This window comes from Ailuropoda melanoleuca, chromosome 12 (assembly GCF_002007445.2).
Source record: "Ailuropoda melanoleuca isolate Jingjing chromosome 12, ASM200744v2, whole genome shotgun sequence".
NCBI lineage: Eukaryota > Metazoa > Chordata > Mammalia > Carnivora > Ursidae > Ailuropoda > Ailuropoda melanoleuca.
Genome location: NC_048229.1, coordinates 81178225 through 81197684, shown reverse-complemented (window position 1 = coordinate 81197684; position 19460 = coordinate 81178225). Strand labels below are relative to the sequence as shown.

Below are 19460 nucleotides of genomic sequence, written 5' to 3'. Positions count from 1 at the left end.
TAATTGATTTATTTGACAGAGAGATAGAGCCAGAGAGCACAAGCCCGGGGGAGAGGGAGAGGCAGAGGGAGAAGCAGGCTTCCCACAGAGCAGGGAGCCCGACATGGGGCTCCATCCCAGGACCCTGGGATCATGACCTGAGCCGAAGGCAGAAGCTTCACCGACGGAGCCACCCAGCCCCCCCTCCCCCCGCCAAGAACTGACATCTTAATACAGCTAAAATCTTAATGTTTATTCAGAGAGGTCTTGCACATGTTTTAGCCCTAAGTAATTCATTTTGGGGATGCTATTGTAACTTTATTGTTATTTATTTTTTATTTTTATTTTTATTTATTTATTTTTTTTTTTAAAGATTTTATTTATTTATTTGACAGAGATAGAGACAGCCAGCGAGAGAGGGAACACAAGCAGGGGGAGTGGGAGAGGAAGAAGCAGGCTCATAGCGGAGGAGCCTGACGTGGGGCTCGATCCCATAACGCCGGGATCGTGCCCTGAGCCGAAGGCAGACGCTTAACCGCTGTGCCACCCAGGCGCCCCTGTTATTTATTTTTTAAATTACGGTGTTACATTACTTTCAGGTGTACGATGTACTGATAAAACAATTCTACACGTTACTCAGTATATTGTTTTTTAAATTTCAGTGTCCTCTTGTTTCTTGGTGTAATGCATAGAAATAGAACTGGTGTTTTAAAATAGGGATGTATCTTGCAACTTTGCTAAACTCACTGTAGTTTCTAAAAAAACCAGATTTCATAGAACGTTCTACATGGGTGTTTATGCCAAATGTGCTTAAAGACACTTTACCGTTTTCCACTCTGTATACCCTGCGTTTCTTTTCCTGGTCTCGCGCCATCCAGGCCCTGCAGTGCTGAGCACAAGTATTGAGAGTCGTTGTTCCGGCCTCATTGAGTCTGAGAGGGAAGGGTTCTCACCTCCTCAGTTCCAGTACATTCCCTTTATTCAGTGGCAAAGTCTTCTTGTCTTAGTTTGCTCTGTTTTTTATGCGAATGGGAGTAGAATGTCTTATACTTTATTCATCTATCAGAATGATAGTTTTTAAAGAAGCAATAGAGAAAAATTAACTCCAAAGTTGGTTCTTTGAAAAGATAAAACTGACAGACCCTTAGCCAAACAAATGAGGAAAGAAAGACGCACATTTTTCACTCTCAAGCATGAGAGAGGGAATGTCGCTATGACCCTATAGCCTTTAGAAGGATAAAGGAATTTTATTAACTTTATGTCAATAAATAGGATAATTAAATGAAATAAATGAGTTCTTTAAAAGACACAAATTGCCTAAGCTTACTCAAGAAGAAATAGATCACCTGAATGGCCCTGTATCTATTAAAGAAATTGAATATTTAATTACAAGTTCTTGACACAAAAAACCCTTTAGTCCCACATGGACTCACTGTTGATTTATACCATCCATTCCAGAATCAGTCATGCCAGTAAGACGCAGGGGCACACCCACCTCACAGCGGAACCAGAGGCAAGGGGAGGTGGGGCTGCAGAGTCCCGAGTGCACAGGACTGTAGCTGTAAACATCCTGGCTCTGTAGGCGACTGCACTTGGGGTAAAGGGATAGTCCTACATCACAAGCTAGTGGATTGATCTCAGAATTCAAATTTGGTTTAACATTCAAAAATCAATGTAGTATACCATATTGACATGATAAAAGAGAATAACCATGAGATCATCTCAAAAGTTGCCCCCCCAAAATAGCACTTGACAAAATCTGATACCCATTCATGATAAAAATGCTCCGTAAACAGAAGGGAACTTGAGGCAGCTGAGACAGCTGTGACTGACTGGCATCGTCCTCGCAGGCGGAAGACTGAGGACTGTTTTCCTAGGTGGGCCTGCTCATGGTCACCTGTCTTGCTATAACCTTGAAAGAACCTTTATTGCTGAAGCAGTCCTCCACATTTTGGAAAATTAGGAATAACACTGCTAGAGATGAAACCTAACGCATCACGTTTTCACTGCCTAGAAAGCTTTTTCTGTGTGTGTTGACACATGTGCACATCTGTGTGAGATAGTTTGATAGGTTGCCTGGGTCAGGCCATGGTGCCCGGTTATTCACACGTTAGGTGAGCTGTTGCTCGGGGGTATTTTTCGGTGTGTTCACGGTCCACCATCCATTGACTGGAGTGAGGCAGATCAGCCTGGGGAATGTGGACAGCTCCGTTCCTTCTCCTGCTGAGAGGCCTAGAGGCGAGCCCTGCCCCACTCGCCCTCACAGCTCTGTGGGCCAGTTCTTAATAGATATTGCCTATTTCCTATGTGTATGTCTCTGACAGATTCCTGATTCATATGACTGTATAATACATATTTATTAATTTTATGAAATCCTACCACTTTTCTTATTCAGTGATTGTCACCCTTTTGTTTCAGTAAGTTGCTCTCCCATCTGATGGTCCTGTATGGAGAGAGGCGTACTGTGGTCTGGTGTTTTGCGCACGTCAGGATCTGGCCCAAGTGTGGCCCCTGGTCACCTCCCATAGGCCGCTTTAATCAGCACATTCTGCTTTCCCTGCTACTGATCAGAAAGTCCTCCCTTTCTGATTTATTGTATGCTGTCCTCGTGCATCATTTAGCTTGTTCTGTATAGTTTAGTTTGTTTTATGGGTCATTAAAATAAAAATCCACCTTTACGTTGTTCAGCCTCTATTATGTATTTGCTTTTTGTTTATTTCGTGTTCCATGTCACATTTTCCTTCTTTTGGGGGGGGTATATTCTGATTTTTTTTTTTTCTTTAAGATTTTGTTTATTCATTTGACAGCGAGAGGGAGAGAGTGAGCAAGCACGCACAAGCAGGAGGAGTGGCAGGCAGAGGCGGGGGGAGAGAGAGAAGCAGGCCCCCCACTGAGCAGGGAGACTGACACAGGACTCCATCCCAGGACCCCCGGGATCATGACCTGAGCCGAAGGCAGAGGCTTCACCGACTGAGCCACCCAGGCATCCTGGGTATAGTCTCATTTTTAAAACCTCTTTTGGGATGCCTTCTAGAAATAAGTACATTTCCCTCTAAGAACTGCTTTACCTGGATTTCCCAATTTACTGCATATCGTTGTGTCATTCCCTGATTTGAAGATTTTCAGTTGCCACTCTGAGTTTGGCCTTGGCGCTTGTACTTGGAAGCACTTTTCCTAATTGTCGGATTTTGTAGACTTGCTCTGGAGGTCTGTGTGTGGTCGGTGCTCAGGACTGTCTGTCGTGCCCTTGAAAGGAATCGGTGTTGTGTGGTTGTTGGTTGGAATGTGTTGTGCGTGCTCAGTGGGCCAGGCTTGCGATTGTGCTGGAATCTTTTGTATTCCTAATTTTGGGTAGGAGTTGTCTCCTAAAATGCTGAGAGTTATTTTAAAGTCTGCCCCCCTGGTAGTGGTGGGTCTGTTTTCTCTGGTTGTGAGTGTTCATTCCAAACGGCGAGGCTGTGTTTGTGTGGTCAGTTTTCGGAGCCACCTCTCCTGTGAAGAGAGCTTCTTGATGTATTTAGTGACTGACTTTGGCTCGTGAGTTGTACTTTGACCTCAAGCCTGTATCCAGTATGAAGGCAGCAACCTCTGCCCTTCTGCTCAGTGTTTACCTGGTTATCTTTCCTCCCCTCTTGGAATCTTTCCAGATTTTTTAAAAAAGATTTTATTTATTTATTCAAGAGAGAGAGACAGAGAGAGCATGAGTTGGGGGAGGGGCAGAGGGAGAGGGAGAAGCAGGCTCCCCACTGAGCGGGGAGCCCGATGTGGGGCTTGGTCCCAGGACCCTGAGACCATGACCTGAGCCGAAGGCAGAGGCTTCACAGACTGAGCCCCTCAGGCATCCGTTACCTTTGTACTAAATGATTGACTGGATTGGGCTTTCTGCTCGTTTTCATTGGTGTTTTTTCTCTCCTTTTCTTTCTGTTCATTTCTGTTCCTCTGCAAATTTGGCAGTTACACACCTTGTTTTTGTGGTCTCTTTGGAAGTTAGCGTGTTACGTGGCACCAGCCTCCCCTGTCCCCTGGTGGGTGCTCCCAGATGCCGACAGCTGTGTAAGCTTCCAGCCAGTCTCGAGGTGCGGGGTCACCGGCTGGGACTCCTGGGCCGGCCTCTGCGTGCCCCTCATCCACTCTGGCTTCAGTTGTGGTGTGTGTGCTCGTGGGTTTTTGGTTTTCTTTTTTCGCCTCTGACTTTCATTTGTTCTCACTGTCGTTTTTAGTGGTATTTTCCATGAGAACCCTTGTGGCAAAACTGCAGAAAATGCAATTTGGTGTTTATTTGAAGATGACGACAGAAATTTTCAAGGTTGTTCAGACTTCCCACCTGTTCATTTGTTGTCCTTTTCATGTGTTACTAATGAGGGGTGGTGCTCCCAAAATCATCTTTCCTGTTCTTATTTCTAATCCTGACCTTTGTGAACTCTCTCTGTGCGTGTGGCGGCCCCGCAAGCTTTCCCTCCTGGCTCTGCTTGTTCTTCCGTGTCTTTGACCTTCCTTAGGCTTGTTCTCTGAGAAACACCCGGGGTTTTCCTCAAGACTGAGGCAGCTTTTACCCAGACTAGGCTCCTGGTTTCATGGGCGATTGTGAAACATGGGATTGTTCTTTATCCCCAAGAGGATAAGATCTGTCAGTGATTCACTGGGAGCTTGCTGACCCACAGTCCGGCCATGGCCCGGAGAGATGGTCCCCAGTCAGAGGTCCTGCCTGTCGGGTACTCCCGGTGAGGGTGTGTCTTGGATTATCTCAGCCCTGCCTTGTTTGTAAAGTGGAAATAATACCATCTGTTCAACTGAAACTACTTAGGGGCTCTACAGAAAATAACAGAGGAAAGTAAAGTGCCTGCCGTGCAGATGTAACTTGAAATGGAGCGTTAAATCCCAGACACTGACGGGAGGGTGGGACAGTGTTGTTGATGACAGCTGCCAGTGTGTCCCGAGCACTGTGCTGTGCTCCCGGCCCGGAGGACCGTGGTTCCTCCCAGCCCGGAGTCTGCGGCCTGCTCCTGACTGGGCCAGTGAGCAGTGGTTGTTTGCTGCCTGCACTCGGGCCCACGGCTGCCAGGGCCCCTTCACTCCCTCTGTGCCACCAGTCTGCCCCAGTCTTTGGAGCATGGAACACAGTCCTGTGTCGCCCACAAAAGCACAGAGAACTCGTGGGGAAGGAGGCTGAGGAGGAGCGGGGCGGCCTTCCTCAGCACTCGGGTTCTTTCTCAGAGCTTGAGGCACCTCCTTGAAGGGGAGGGGTGGTGAATCTTTGGGAATAAAGATTTTCTGTTAGGTTTTCTCCTTGAAGGTACCACATACGCCTTATAAAGTGCTTCTCATCAGGCAGCAGTGGGCCACCTTCAGACTCCTTGCTTCTCTGTGTGCTCACCGGAGTGAAGTTCTGAACCCGGTTCATTCTCCAGCGGTCGTCCATCCAGGACGAGCTCCTGGGTTGGCGTGCACCCCTCCCTCCGCCGTCAGGGTCCCCTTTCCCCCATTGCCCCCTACACACAGAGCAACGGTCACCTAAAGAGACAAATCTGAGTTGTTTTTACTTGGAAGAAATTTGCCACAGGTGCAGCTTAATAGCTGGACCTCGAAAACAGTGTTGGAGCTCATCCGTGCTGGGTTCTGTCTGTTAAGGAACTGAGATTTTGCTTCAGCAAAACGCTCTTAGAGCTGCCAGCACATGTGAGCACGTGATTTCACACTAGTTGTGCCCCCTGAGCTCAGGGTTCTACAGCACGTGAGTGGCACCCGTTTTGGGATGTGTGACGGAGGCCTTCTGTGCGTTCACCTCTTTCCTTCACCCCTTTGCTGTTTGGTGGTAAATCTCTGCAGAAAGACAGTTGTTTTCAGTTCTGAATCAACAAACGTTGGATTATTCTGTAGAAACAGTTCTTCTGAACATTTTAACATCTCGGTTTCAACATGCGGTTGTGTGTCTCCTTGGAATATTGAGTGTTCAGTTTGGGTGGTTTCAGTGATCTCGGTGGTTTCGGTGACGGCTGTACCAAGCAGTGCTCTATGCAGCAGCTCACAGGGGGTCTTTGCAGCCTGAAACACCTAGTTTGTTTTCTCTCTGAAAAACGTCAGTCCTTGTGTGGGGATTTATTTGCTAGTTTTCTGTTTAATGCTTTAAAAATACGGTAGAAAGGGAGTAAGGAGAAGGCACATTATTCTTCACCACATCACCAGCTGGAGGAAGATGGAAGGAGGTGGGATGGGTGTTTATGACCTGAACGAAGCTGGTACGAAACTAAGCCATTTTCTTTTCCTTTCAGCCCTGCCTCACTCTCTGTGTGTCGTTCCTGGAGGGCATTCTGCAGGCCTGGTCCAGGGCACACCTGTTTATACTGCTGGTTTATCCTAGACGGAATGGTTTAATTCCAAGGTCTTAAAATCTCCAGGAAATTCTGTGTTTGCTTTCCCCAAGATGAAAAGGACTGTGTTTTCCAGCCAACATGGAAGTGGGCTCTGAGGCTCATCCTTGCACTTTATCAGGAGCCTCTGCTGGGCTGATTTCCCTTGGCTATAGCCCTGCCACACCTTTCTCCTGTTCTGTTGTGACTTCCTGGTTTGTCACAAGAACCTTGGTATGGGGGTGCCTGTGGGGAGGAGGGCCTGGAGGAGACCTGGGGTCAGCCAGGCCCAGACATCCCTCCCGGAGCTGCAGCTGCTCCGGGCCCCGTGTCCTGGGCCACACTTCATGTCTGTGTATGGGTTTGCACAAAGATCATTAATCCAGCCTTCTATGGGCACATAATTATTCGGTGTTCCACATATTTGGGGATTAAAAGCACCTTTGCATATGTGGAATTATGCAGTGTTATCAGTGGGATTTAAGGCTTGGGGAAGGGTAGAGAGGGCGGGTGTGTGTGTGTGTGTGTGTGTGTGTGTCCTTGCCTTAATCCTTGCCTTAATCTGGAATTTTTATGCGGTTGTCCTCTATTTACAGCTTCTAGAAATCAGCTGGTGTCGAGTGCACATGTGTTTGGAGCTGTTGCTAAGGTGGCGAGCCTCAGTGTCACCCACACATTTTTTCTGGAAGGTGGGGACGCTCGATGGGGTCCGTGCGCACAAGGGCATTGTTGGTGTTCTCAGCGAGTTTGCAAGCTGCCCTGTCCAATTTATGTTGTCTTCCGCCTTTTAGTTTGATTGCCTGATTGATTACCTAATGACTTACACAGAGAAGACCTGAGATGTATTTACTACAGAGAGAAACAGGACAACCTTGTTTTCAGGTCTTGTCACTAATCTCTGATCTAATCGGTGCAGCTGACCTTCAGGTTTGTGGTTGGTCTCCCCTCTGATTCTCCTTGAAACAGGACCGTGAACTTGGCTTTAGACATTTCTCAGTGGAAGTCACAAATTTTAAAAATTGTACAATATTGCATATAAACAGCATTAGTCATATGACTTGGGTTATGATTTGTAATTTCTTGTGGCTTAGAGAAGTCTGAAGTTACTCGAAATGTAATGATGTGCCTCTGTGTACGGTGGTGAGCTTTCAGTCATTTGGAAGTCGGATCTGGGAAGTAAGTGTTCCTCTAGTGCTTCGCTTGGCTGCTAGTACCTGCACATTGCTGTACGCTGTGAGAAAGAAAAAACACCTGTCAGGACCTTTTAGGGTCGTGGACTCTCAGAGCTGGGCGGAAGCTCTGGATCCTTCCTTAGGAACAGGCACGTGCCGGACTTTGCTCATGCGACTTCTGAGGTCTCATAACTCTCTGGATTCTGCTGTCCCTACGCTTTGTCTGTGATGCTTCGCCCAGGAAGAGCCTCATGTGATGCTCGACAGGTTTCTCTTTAAATGAGAGTTGATTGTGGACTCTCTTGCAGACAGACCCTGATCTTGTCCCTCAGGAGTCTCCTACGTGCAAAGTGTCTTTCCCCTTTCCCAACCAAAATTTCTTGGTAATTTTACAGCTCAGAAGAGGGTGTGTTTGAATGACTCTGTAGTTTCACCAGATTTTTTTAAAAGCATTTTCAGTTAGTTTCTTGCAGTTTCATGTCTGGCTGTAAACTTTCGAGGGAGTTCTTAGGTATGTCAGGAAGTACGCTGAGAGACGTTCGTCGCAGGGTGTTCGGAACGGGTGCTGGTGCACAGGAGAGGGTGTTCTTGGGAGGAGGCTGCCCACCACGGCCACAGCGATGAGAGCGGCGCCGCATGTAGCAAAAGCACACATAAATGCCCCCAGCATGACCCTAGGGGATCCGTGCAGTGTTCCCGTAAGCATACCACAGACCCTGTTCAGAGGTTTACGTGGAAGGTAAGTGGAAAGACGGTGTGGGAATGGTGAGCATCCAAATCAGATTCAGCTCAAAATCCAGAATCTGTGGGGAGGAAGAGGAATGAGGGTGACGGGTTACATAAGAGGCTTGAAGTGTGTATGTACTATTTTCTGTATTAAAAAAATTCCAGAGCAAACATGGCAAAATGAGCAGATGGTGGATACATGAGTGTTTGTTGCATTATTTCTCATTCTTTTCTGTATGCTTGAGACATTTCAGTGAAAATCGCAGCCCTTGTTACTTTCTTGTAAAGTGATGAGGATTGGAAATATTTCTTATGAGGAAATCCTGAAATATGACAACTCCTTTTGAACAGATTTAGGGATACTCTAAATTCCTGGGATCATTCGAGACAGGACGTTTTTACCTTCTACGCTCTATAAATGCAAGTCATGCTTGGTGCAGTATAGGTGCCGTGGGGTTGGGCTGTGGTTTGACCTGAGTGTGCTGCGTTGACCAACACACCCAGGGTGCAACTTTGTTTTTTGAAGGTTCGTGGTGGATTTTTTTTCCTTTTAATTGGTGGGCATAAGCCTTAAAGCCATCTTGGCCACATCATGCATCCTTTGGTGTGTCCAGAAGGGATTCCCAGCGTCTGAGGCTTTTTTATCACATGGTTTTTACCTAATAGCCAAACTTGCCCTTTTATTATGCTTGCAGACTGCAGGGGCTCTGGCCAGTGGCCCTGGAGGATGTGTCTCCGTGGCCGTGGTCTCACCTCCTCTCCCTTCCCACTGTGTGGGTTTTTCTGCTTTCCACCTGTGGAAGGGATGCCCAGTGACAGAACTCCTAGGGCTTTGTCCACATCACGTACGTGAAATGAGTAAAATGTAAAATGTTACTTGAATGAAGTGTTGTTAATGCACGTTGAAATTCAGTCTGTCTTTTCCTGTAGTCAGATTCTAGAAACAACACGTGTGCAGGATAGAAAAGCAGAAAATACAAACAGGGAGCACTTTCTGGAAAATGCATCCCTACTACCCGGACGGCCAGTGTTAGTAGCTTCTAGGTTCTTGTCTCATGGAGAAGTTATCTTTTATATTATATTATATTATATTACATTTTTACCAAAACTGTGAGCATAATATTTTGTAACTTGTCTTTCCCCATCAGCCTGTCCTCTTTACCTTTCTTTTTTTTTTTTTTTTAAAGATTTTATTTATTTATTTGACAGAGATAGAGACAGCCAGCGAGAGAGGGAACACAAGCAGGGGGAGTGGGAGAGGAAGAAGCAGGCTCACAGCAGAGGAGCCTGATGTGGGGCTCGATCCCATAACGCTGGGATCACGCCCTGAGCCGAAGGCAGACGCTTAACCGCTGTGCCACCCAGGCGCCCCCCTCTTAACCTTTCTATTTAAGTAGGTCTCAGAGCTGTTCTGTGGAAACTGGTGTTTGGTTGTAATGAATGTCACATTAAGTGTGTCTTGGGAGGCGCCTTTGCCTAGCCCAGGGGCTGGCGGTCTTTTTCTTCCGTGGCCAGATTGTAAATTTTCCAGGTTTTGCACCCGCAGAGGCAGTGTCATGGCTGTCCTCTAGGTGCTTGTACGACCACTCCCAGACGTCCCTGTCCGTAGCTCCTTGGCTGGCCCGCTCTGCCGGGGAGGGTAGTCTGGAACAGGGATGTGAGCATCATCACGGGGGGCCCTGCCGCATGGATCTAGACCGGGTCCCCTCCCAGCTTGCCTTCTCCAGTGAAGGACAGCAAGGCGGCCTCTTGCTTTGGGCTCAACAGACGCATTGTTTAGTCTGTTATAAATAAGCTTGACGTGGTGAACGTTCCCTGGCATGGAGTAGTCACGTTCACAGTGGGTGGACATGGTTAAGAAAAGCAGCCCATGATCCAGTCCTGAGATAACCCCAGTGGTCCGAGGGGTCCCACTTATCTGGACAGGAAGCTCGGTGCAGTCTCTGCCGGCCTGTGGTGTAAGCTGCGTGCCTCATCGGCCATGGCGTGCCACCGGGGCCTCGGGACACGGGGGAGAGGCCGTTTCTCGTGGCTTCGGGGAGCAAACAGTTGGTCGTAGGACAGTCCATGAGTTTCTCTGTCTTGCGTCGACGTTGTGTTAGTTCCCTAGGGCTGCGTAGACAGCGACACACGCTCCTTCAGCTGTGGAGCCCAGCGTCTGGATGAGGCACCGCGGGGTCCTAATTCCCTTCTCACTTCTGTTGTAGGGACACTGGTCTTTGGATTTAGGGTCTGTCCATACAGTCCAGTACAGTCACATCTTGAGATCCTTAATTTAGCTACACGTTCACAGACCCTTTTTCCAAATAAGGTCACATTCATAGGTTCTGTTTTTCTGGGGTGGGTGCTGCAGTTCAACACCCTGTTGATGCTTTCTTGAGTGCATGTATATTTTTCTTTTTTCTCCTTGTAAATTTGGACGTGAATAAGTGCACAGGTTTGAAGTGTACAGTTTGAGTGTAAGTGTGCACCCCTGTGTCTCCCCACCCCGGTAAGGGTCAGACCAGGTCCAGCACCCTGTGGGCACCATGAGCCCCTTTGCAGCCATGCCCCTCAGCGTGGCCCGGTGTTGCCTGTTCTGGGCCGTGGTCTGAACAGAGTGATGCGTATGGAGCGTGTGTGTGTCCCTCGTCTCTGTCTGGGCTCTTTCCCTCGGCACATGGTCTTTGGGGGTCATCCGCGTGGGTGTGTGTCAGCTCACCCTTCTTACAGTCAGCTTGTCTCCCGCTCCCCTGGTGACGCACGTTTGTGTTGTCTGCAGTTGGGCTGTTGTGCATGTAGCTGGTTTGCTTCCTTCTACAGAAAGTAGGACTTTTGAGTAAATGTATTTTAAACATATTCTCTCAGCTAATGCCATCTTAATAAAGAAAAAAACTTAATTTCTCGGGGCACTTTGCTGTCTCACCCATAAATTGTTTTTCTTTAAATATTTTATTTATTTTTCAAGTAGGCTCTATGCCCAACGTGGGGCTTGAACTCATGACCCTGAGATCAAGAGTCGGACGCTCTAGTGACTGAGCCAGCCTGGCAGCACCCCCACCCCGCCGAAGCTTTTTATTTGGTTTTGCAGAGGTGGGTAGTCCTGGACGGAGGAGGAGCTTGGTCGGGGCAGGCAGTCCGGGAGTGAGCGGGGTTTCTGTTCCGTCAGGCTGGGGTGGGGGCGCTGACTGCGTCCAGGCTGATGGTGCCAGAGCTCCAGGAGAGGCCAGGAGAGCCCGGAGGTCTCCATGCAGCGTTCCCCAGGGAATGTGGGACGAAGGGTGCCTCAACCACCCCACCAGCTGTGCTGGCAGACGGGAGGGAGCGGGGATGTGACTTCTCCGCAGCAGTTTCCGTGGCCCTCCAGCTTGCCAGTCTCTGTGCGCCCTAAGTGCGGAGCTGCGTTCATGTCCAGCCGCATCCTGGTGAGGTGGCGCCGGGCAAGTCTGGAGGCATCACAGCGTCTGCAGCCCAACCTCCTGTTTCCACGAAGGCAGACTGGGTTTTATCCGCTTTTAACCACGAGGACGTGGTCAGAAGGACGGTAGGTCTTCAGACTGAGTCACTTTGTTGAAGTTGTACACTTCTGCTGTTGGGAGGCCTCCCCTGGCACGTCCTTCGGCGAGTACAGAGGTTCAACCCTTGGACCCAGTGGATGCTGCAGGCCCCCCTGGTTGTTACATTCCTGAGTCTGACGAGACCTGTTGACTTTCAGGGGAAGGGAGGTGGCTTCATTATGGGTTTCTTTCCGGAAGATGTAGTTGTTACTAATTAGGCTTGTTCTGCTCCAAGCATCCACTTGGCAAACCTTGCAGTTAAAGGAGGGAAATTATTGTTTAACTCAGTCAATTATCTAATGTAGGAAAGTAAAGATGATCTTTCGAGGGGATGGTAGCCTTTTTTTTTTTTTTTAAAGATTTTTTATTTATTTATTTGACAGAGCCAGCGAGAGAGGGAACACAAGCAGGGGGAGTGGGAGAGAAGAAGCAGGCTCCTAGCAGAAGAGCCTGACGTGGGGCTCGATCCCAGAACGACGGGATCACGCCCTGAGCTGAAGGCAGACGCTTAACGACTGCGCCACCCAGGCGCCCCTGCAGAAGGTCTTCTGTTTTAGGAAACGAGAGTGCATTGTGAGTACAGTGTTTCTGATACAGACAGGTCCTCTTCAGACTGACACTTTGGTGTGTCAGCAAGTCTGCACTGGTCAGGACGCTCGGAGCAGATGGCTTCCCTGGTTCGGGTTTTGTCAGGGGGAACATCGCCGTGTGGCACTGATGCAGGGTCACAGCAGGTGGACAGGGCGAGTAGCTTCTGTGGTGTTTGGCATGGATAGACGGACATGAAGGGCTCCAGGGGAAAGGTGTGTCGTTTTGGGGGTGCCGTGGGGGTTTGGCCCGCACGGTGTGTCATGTGGCGGACATGGTGGAGTGCAGGGTGACACTGCTGTGCCAGGAGGTCACTCTGATGGCTGCATTTAGTGTATCCTCCGTGTAACAGTGAGCGTGGGACGGCAGGACTGCCCCGTCACCCGCCCTGCTAGCCTTGCTCTGATCACGTTGTTCCCTGAGACATTGGAGAACGAAGGCGCACGGGGTGGTGCGGCCAGTACGTGCAGAGACCGTGATTCACCGAGGGGCACGGTGGTCAGATGGGGAGAGACGCACACGGACAAGTCGCCGTGGGCACCAGCAAGATGCTGTGCGCCCAGTAGGCTGGCATTCACCATCTTTTTGTTGTCATAGTAGTTTTGGCAAGGGCTGGGATGCGGCACCCCATGTACTCTTGGCGAGGCCATGCGTGGGGCACCCTTTCTGCAGACCACGTGGCAGTACCCCGGGGATGTGTATCCCCTACTGCCTGCTCACCCCTGCCACAGGGCTGGTGTAGGAATGAGGGGTGGTGGCGTGGACGGGACGGCACAGTGGGAATATCAGTGGGAGGTGCAGGGCGGTGAGACGGGATGCTTGGACTCCTGGGGTTCCCAGAATGCCCACTGGCTCAGAGCTGCCTGTGTATGCACACCCAGCTGAGGCCGCACAAGGGAGGACACACACATCCTCTCTGTTGTGGGAATTGGCTGGAATGCGCTCTGCGTGTAGCGCAGCAGGACTGTGTGTGGGTGTGTGCGCGGTCACATGCCCTCCTTCGGACACTACCATGAGTGCAGGCTGTCTTCATCCCACTGCCATCGGGAAGGGTCCCTTTCTATCTAAAACGTTACACTTCTGTGAAGTTCTGTGTCCTCTCTCTGTTGGTTTGTTGGCCACGTAGTCAGATTGTCCTGGGCATGCTGTGAAAGTTCGGAGAGCCGGCTGAGTGCCTCACATGTCTCCTGCATATTCTGGGAGAGAACAGCGGCTGTTGCCTGAACCTGTAGGAAAGTACAAGGGAATGTGGGCAGTGTTAGCATTTTCCATCAGGGGCCCGGTGATCCAGTCTTTAAGGGCATGTGTGTTGTTGAGTTTCCTGTGATGTCAGCCATCCCTTCTTAATTGAGGCATTCTAATAGAAGATACACCTGAGAGTGTCCTTGGGCAGACTGAAGCCTGTCCCACAGCTTTGTCACAACAGTACATCGCACACGCAATGTCCCACCTCCAGCCTCTGGAGTGTAGGCCTGGGGGAGACTCAGGAACACCCTTTGCTGAAATGAGAAAACAAGCATGTGGGAAGTGGGGACTCAGGCCCACGTGGAGGGCTGTCTCGCCCCGAGCCTGTGTGCCAGGGGCTCTCCGGCGGGGCTGCAGGTCATGGTGGCATCACTTGCTGTTCTGCCTCAGAGGGGTGACGTGGCGGGTGGGGAACGGAGGGCCCGGACACTGTGTGCTGCGCGCAGGGCCTCGGGGGTGAGCCAATCTCATCTGAAGCTGAGGGGCGGCAGAGGCCTCACATGCCAACAGTGGTGTGGGAAATGGAGCCCACTTTCTGTGTCCCCGAGGACAGGCCCCATGCTATGTGCGCCTGTGTGACCACCCAAGTGAAGACGTTGTCCCCGAACCCATAATTCCAGTGCTGACTTGCAGCCTAGGGCCCTCATCCACATCTTGGGGCCACCATGGTCCATCTGTTCTCTGTTGGGGGACATCCGGGCTGTTGGCAGGGTTTGCACAAGTCCGTGTGGACGTGCTGTGGCTTTGGAGGCCTGTGCACGCACATCACTTGGGGTGTGTCCACCTGCAGCGGAATGTGGGCAGACCCTTTGCCCACCACTCCTTACTCCCAGGCCAGGTCCCGGCCAGCCCACCCTGGCCACGTCTCTGAGGACCCCACAGCCTGCTGAGTGCCTGGCCTGGGTGGTTGTGGCTCTTTGCCAGCCTGTGCTTGGAAGAGGTGGGACTGCACCTTTGGGGCAGTAAAGCAACGATAAGGGGAGAGTGTCGTGTCAGAGGAGGTTGGAGGCGTACACCTGGGAGCCTGGCTTCACCAGCTTCAGGGGTTCCAGCACTAGTGACGCACCTCCTGGCGCCTCCAGTCTGGGAGGCGGGTCTCGAAGGAGCGTTGGGTGAGGACCCGGCCAGGCGTCAGATGTTGTCCTGACCTCTTAGCAGGAGAAGGTTTTAGTTCCTTATTTTGCAGATGGAGAAGCTTAGATGTATCTGCCCCCAAACCCAGGGTTCTTAACCAGCTGGGCCAGTGTTTCTGAAATATCCGGACAGCTTCCTTTCGTGAGAAAAACAGTCTGTGTCTCTGCCCTGCACACACGCCCTCTGCACACCCCCCAGAGACATGTTTACAGAACAACTTCCTCCATGAGATGGGGTGTGTTGCTTCACTTTCTCAGCAACGTGTGTTCTGGGAGCACCCTGCTAGGTGATCTCTGTCTGCGCCTGACGCCACTCCAGAGCCACGGTGTAGCCCTCCTGTCCTGTGTCCATCTTCTAAGTGGGTTGTTGGATGTCTGCTGCTGTTTTGATTGTGGATTATTAATAAATGAGCCCTTCGTCTGACTGCTGATTCGCAGGTCTGCAGCTAATTTTTTCACCTGGGGACTGGGTCCTTCACAGAGCAAAGGCTTTAACCTTGTGGAGGTTCACTGTATCATGGTCCTTACATGGCGGGCACTTTTGGGGTCCTGTCTAAAAACTTTTGCCCCGGGGGCGCCCGGCCGGCTCAGTCAGTGGGGCTAAGACTCCTGATCTTGGGGTGCTGGGTTCGAGCCCCACGCTGGGTGTAGAGATTGCTTAAAAATAACATCTTAAGGACATAAAAATGAAAACTTTTTGCCTCGCCCTAGGTCTTAAAGATTTTCTCCTGTTATTTATCTTCCCCTAAAAATTTTTACAGATTTTTATAGTTTTTCTTTTTTAGATTTATACCTTAGCATTTCATTTTTTATTTAGGGCTATTGTAGGTGGTGGTGTGTTTCCACACACTCATTGCTAGTTTGTAGAAATACACTTGGCCCTTGAACAATGTGGGGGTGAGGGGCGCCAACCCCCACACATTTGAAAATGTGTGTGTAACTCTGAGTCCTTCAGAACTCTGCTCATTAGCTCACTGTTGAGCAGAAGCCTTACTGATAGCATAAACATTGGATTAACACACAGATTGAATGTTACACATATTATATATTGTTTGAAGATTTTTTTTGAGAGAGAAAGGGAGGGAGGCAGAGGGAGCACAAGCAGAGGGAGGATCAGAGGGAGAAGCAGGCCCCCTGCTGAGCCGGGAGCCCCAGGGAGCCCCACACATCGCCAGACCCCAGGACCCCAGGACCCCAGGATTGCAGCCTGAGCTGAAGGCAGACGATTCACCGACTGAGCCACCCAGGTGCCCTTCATATATTATATATTCTTACCATAAAGTAAGCTGGAGGAAAGAAAATGTTATTAAGAAAATCAAAAGGAAGAGAAAATACATTTACAGGACAGTGCTGTAGTTATCCAAAAAGTCTGCATGTGAATGGACTTAAGCAGCCCATACCCGTGTCGCTCAAGCGTCACCTGTGCGGTGGACTTCGTGTGTCATTCTGGTAATTCTGCACCCGTGCTCGAACTCATTATTTCTTGGAGTTTTTGGAGATTCCTTGCAATTTTCTAGCTAGACAATCATGTTATCACCAAACAGAATGTTTTATTTCTTCCTTTTCAATTTGTATGCTTATTATTTCTTTTTCTTGCCTTACTGTGCAGGCTAGTACTTTAGTATGATGTCCAGAAGCAGTGGTGGGAGGGGACATCCTTGCTTTCGTTCCTGATCCTGGGCAAAAGCGTTCAGTTTTCCACAGTGAGGAATGATGTTAGCTGTGGGGTCTTGTGGAAGCTTGTCGTCATATTGAGGATATGCCCCTGTGCTCCTGTTGTGCTGTGAGTTTTTATCAGGAGTACTGCATTTTGTTAAATACCTTTTCTGTATCAGTTGATAGGGTTTGTGATTTTCTTCTTCAGCCTGTTACTGTGGGGGAGTTTCAAGGTTGAACCAGCGTGTGTGTTCCGTACCCATTACCACAAACACACCTGACAGTACTGTGGAGGTCACTGCAATGTAGTAAGTTCCCCCCACGTCGTCCAGCTCCGTGGTGTGGGATATGCCACGTGCTCCAAGCAGCCACCTGGCACGTGGGCCTTGTGCCTCTGGGTGGTACTGCCCTTTCCTGTCCTTGCCCTGCATCTCAGGACAGCTCCGCCATGGGGCAGCTAGCTTGCAGGGCGACGCATGCTTGACTCTGCAGGGTGAGCCCATTCCTGTCCTCCAGGGCCACCCTCTAGTGCGTCCCCAGAAGAAATGCGTGAGTGTGCCTGCTTCTCTTTCTGACCTCTCTGTTTGTGTTTGTTCTCCCATCGGTCACCTCCATCAGTTTATGTCCATGCAGAGCAGCTTTAGAGGGTGTTTTCAGCTTATTCCTCCTCCGGTCTGCTGTTACACTTTGTCACGCGGTTGTTGAGCCCACATTGCTCTCTTCTCTCATCACATTTAGTCTGTATCTTAGCTCCTTCTGTGGAAGACGGTGTTTTTCCTACTGTTCTTACAGTCCGTCTTCACCGCCTACCTTGGAGCTAGCTGTGTGTTTACCTCGAATGTCTGAAGGTTTCATTTTCCATTCTGTTCTGTAATTAGTGTCTTGTGCTGTGCTTTGTGCATAGGTTAGGGAAGCTTTGAAATGCTGCCCTATGATGTCCATGTAACTACACTGCCCCTTCCTGGGGGCCGGGCCACGTGAAGGGAGGCCGGTCTGGAACGAGGTCAGGTGACCAACCTTCTGTTTCTAAACTCCTGCCGGAGTATTGTTCATGTTATGTTTTAAACATACCCAGCTTCTTAAACTTTTATTTATCGTGAAATGTAACATGACACCCACTGTTCACAAAGTAAAAATGTACAATTCACTTTTTTTTTTTAAAGATTTTAATTAATTTATCTATTTGAGAAGTGAGCGAGAGAGTGCAAGCATGAGTTGGGGGAGGGGCAGAGGGAGAGGCAGGCTCCCCGCTGAGCAGGGAGCCGTCGTGGGACTGGGTCCCGGAACCCTGAGATCATGACCTGGGCCGAAGGCAGACGCTTCACCAACGGAGCGACCCGGACGCGCCTGTACGCCACTTACCTCAGAAAGCATACCTATGTGACCTGCTCAGGCCAGCCTCCAGCCCCCGTTCTCCAGACTCCCTTGGCAACCACATCCTCACTTCTGAATAGTCTTGATTCCTAGGCAGGCATCCCTGAGCCCTGGAGTCTACTGTTGGGGACACAGTGTCGTTTTTCTCAGCGTTGTTGAGGTCGTCGTGTGTGTGTCGTCCCTGCTGTGTCGTGCTCCGTGCCAGGGGGGCGTCGTGCACACGTGGCTGTAGTGCACTTTCTTGTGCAGGTCGTGGCGTGTGTGTGTGCCTGCGTTTCTCTGGCATGTGTGCCCAGTCTTCCTGCACTTGTGTGGTTTGCGCTCCCGTCAAAATGGGTCCATTCCCTTTGCTCTGCGTCTTCGTTGATACTTGATGCCTTACTTTGATTTTTGTTTACAGTTTCTGTTGCTAAAGCAGTTGGTAAGTTTTTCATCCACTTACTGGCCTTTTAAATTTTCCTCCTTTGTGATGTGCCTTAAGTCTCGTGTTCGTTTTTGTTTTGGGTATTTTGTCTTTTTCTTAATGACTTGTAGGAGCTCTTTATTCTGGATAAAAGCTTTTTGTCAGTTGTATGCATAGAAAATATCCCCTTTTGCTCTGTGGGAAGGTGACCTTTAAGAGAGAAAACTTGGGGCACCTGGGTGGCTCAGTCAGTGACGCGTCTGCCTTTGACTCAGGTACTGATTCCAGGGTCCTGGGATCGAGCTCGTGTCAGGCTCCCTGCTCTGAGGGGGGTGGGGGGGGTGGGCTGCTTCTCCCTCTCCTCCCTGCTTGTGCTCTCTCTCACTATCTGCTTGTGCTCTCTCTCTTCTCAAGTAAATAAAATCTTTAAAAAAAAAAAAAGCTTAAAAAAATAGACAAAACTTGTTAACTGTTAAAGTGTCAGAATTTTCAGACCTTACATTTATGGTTAATGTTTCTGGTTAAAAGATCTTTATGTTGACATAGTTGCGATGGTGTTTTTCTCTACTGTTGTCTAGTAGCTTCGTGGCTCTGCCTTTTACATTGAGATTATCCATCCAGAAGGGATTTCTGTGTAAGTTGGAAATTGTCACATTTCTCCATACAGATGTCCAGTTGTCCCCTTACCACTGGCGGACAGAGCTGTGTCTCACCCTTGGTCTGCCCTCTGGCACCTCAGTGAGTGCCCACTGTGGGCGTGAGCTTGTTTCCGGTCCTGCTCTATTGGTTGCCACATGATGCTGCTTTGACACTGTTTCTTCAGCTGTGTTTGACTTTGACTGTATTTAATTTTATTAATATGTATTTATATAATCTGAGATTCTTTCCTTTCAATTTTAAGTTTATTTGCATGAGTTCTGTCTTTCTTTTTTTAGAAATCTTTTCCACTCTTTTTTCTCAGGACAGCTTGGCCTGCTCAGTAGTTGTTTTATGGTTTCATGTCAGTCTGTGCTGGTTTGGGTTTATTTCCTGAGAGCAGGTCTTTTCTCTGCAGCCTCTGCCCTTGTGCTTCTGCAGACGTTCTCAGCCGTGTTGGGCCGGCTCTCTTAGAACACTTAAGGATTAGTAACAACACAGTTTTTGTTACGTGGGCTACAGCTCTCAAATTATTATATTAACATATTGTCTTTAAAAGTATAACTGAGAAAATGTGGAAATGCTGCAGTCACTTGTACAGGGGCGCCTGACTGGTTCAGTCGGGGCAGGACGTGACTCTTGGTCTTGGGGTTGCGAGTTCGAAC

General features: G+C 49.4%; 1 protein-coding gene across 12 annotated transcripts in view; it reads left to right on the top strand.

Annotated features, from left to right (window-relative positions):
* Nucleotides 1-19460, top strand: part of ANKRD11 (ankyrin repeat domain 11) — a 112615-nt gene that overhangs the window by 51105 nt on the left and 42050 nt on the right. For 2 of the 12 annotated variants that reach the window (XM_034672670.1, XM_034672671.1), the window contains exon 1: nt 12174-12333. The exons of 9 other annotated variants lie outside the window; for them this stretch is intronic. The gene's annotated coding sequence lies outside the window, so the exon portion shown is untranslated. Of the gene's footprint in view, nt 1-12173; nt 12334-14701; nt 15165-19460 lie in introns of those variants that run through there. One more of the 12 variants, XM_034672673.1, reaches the window with a different exon arrangement.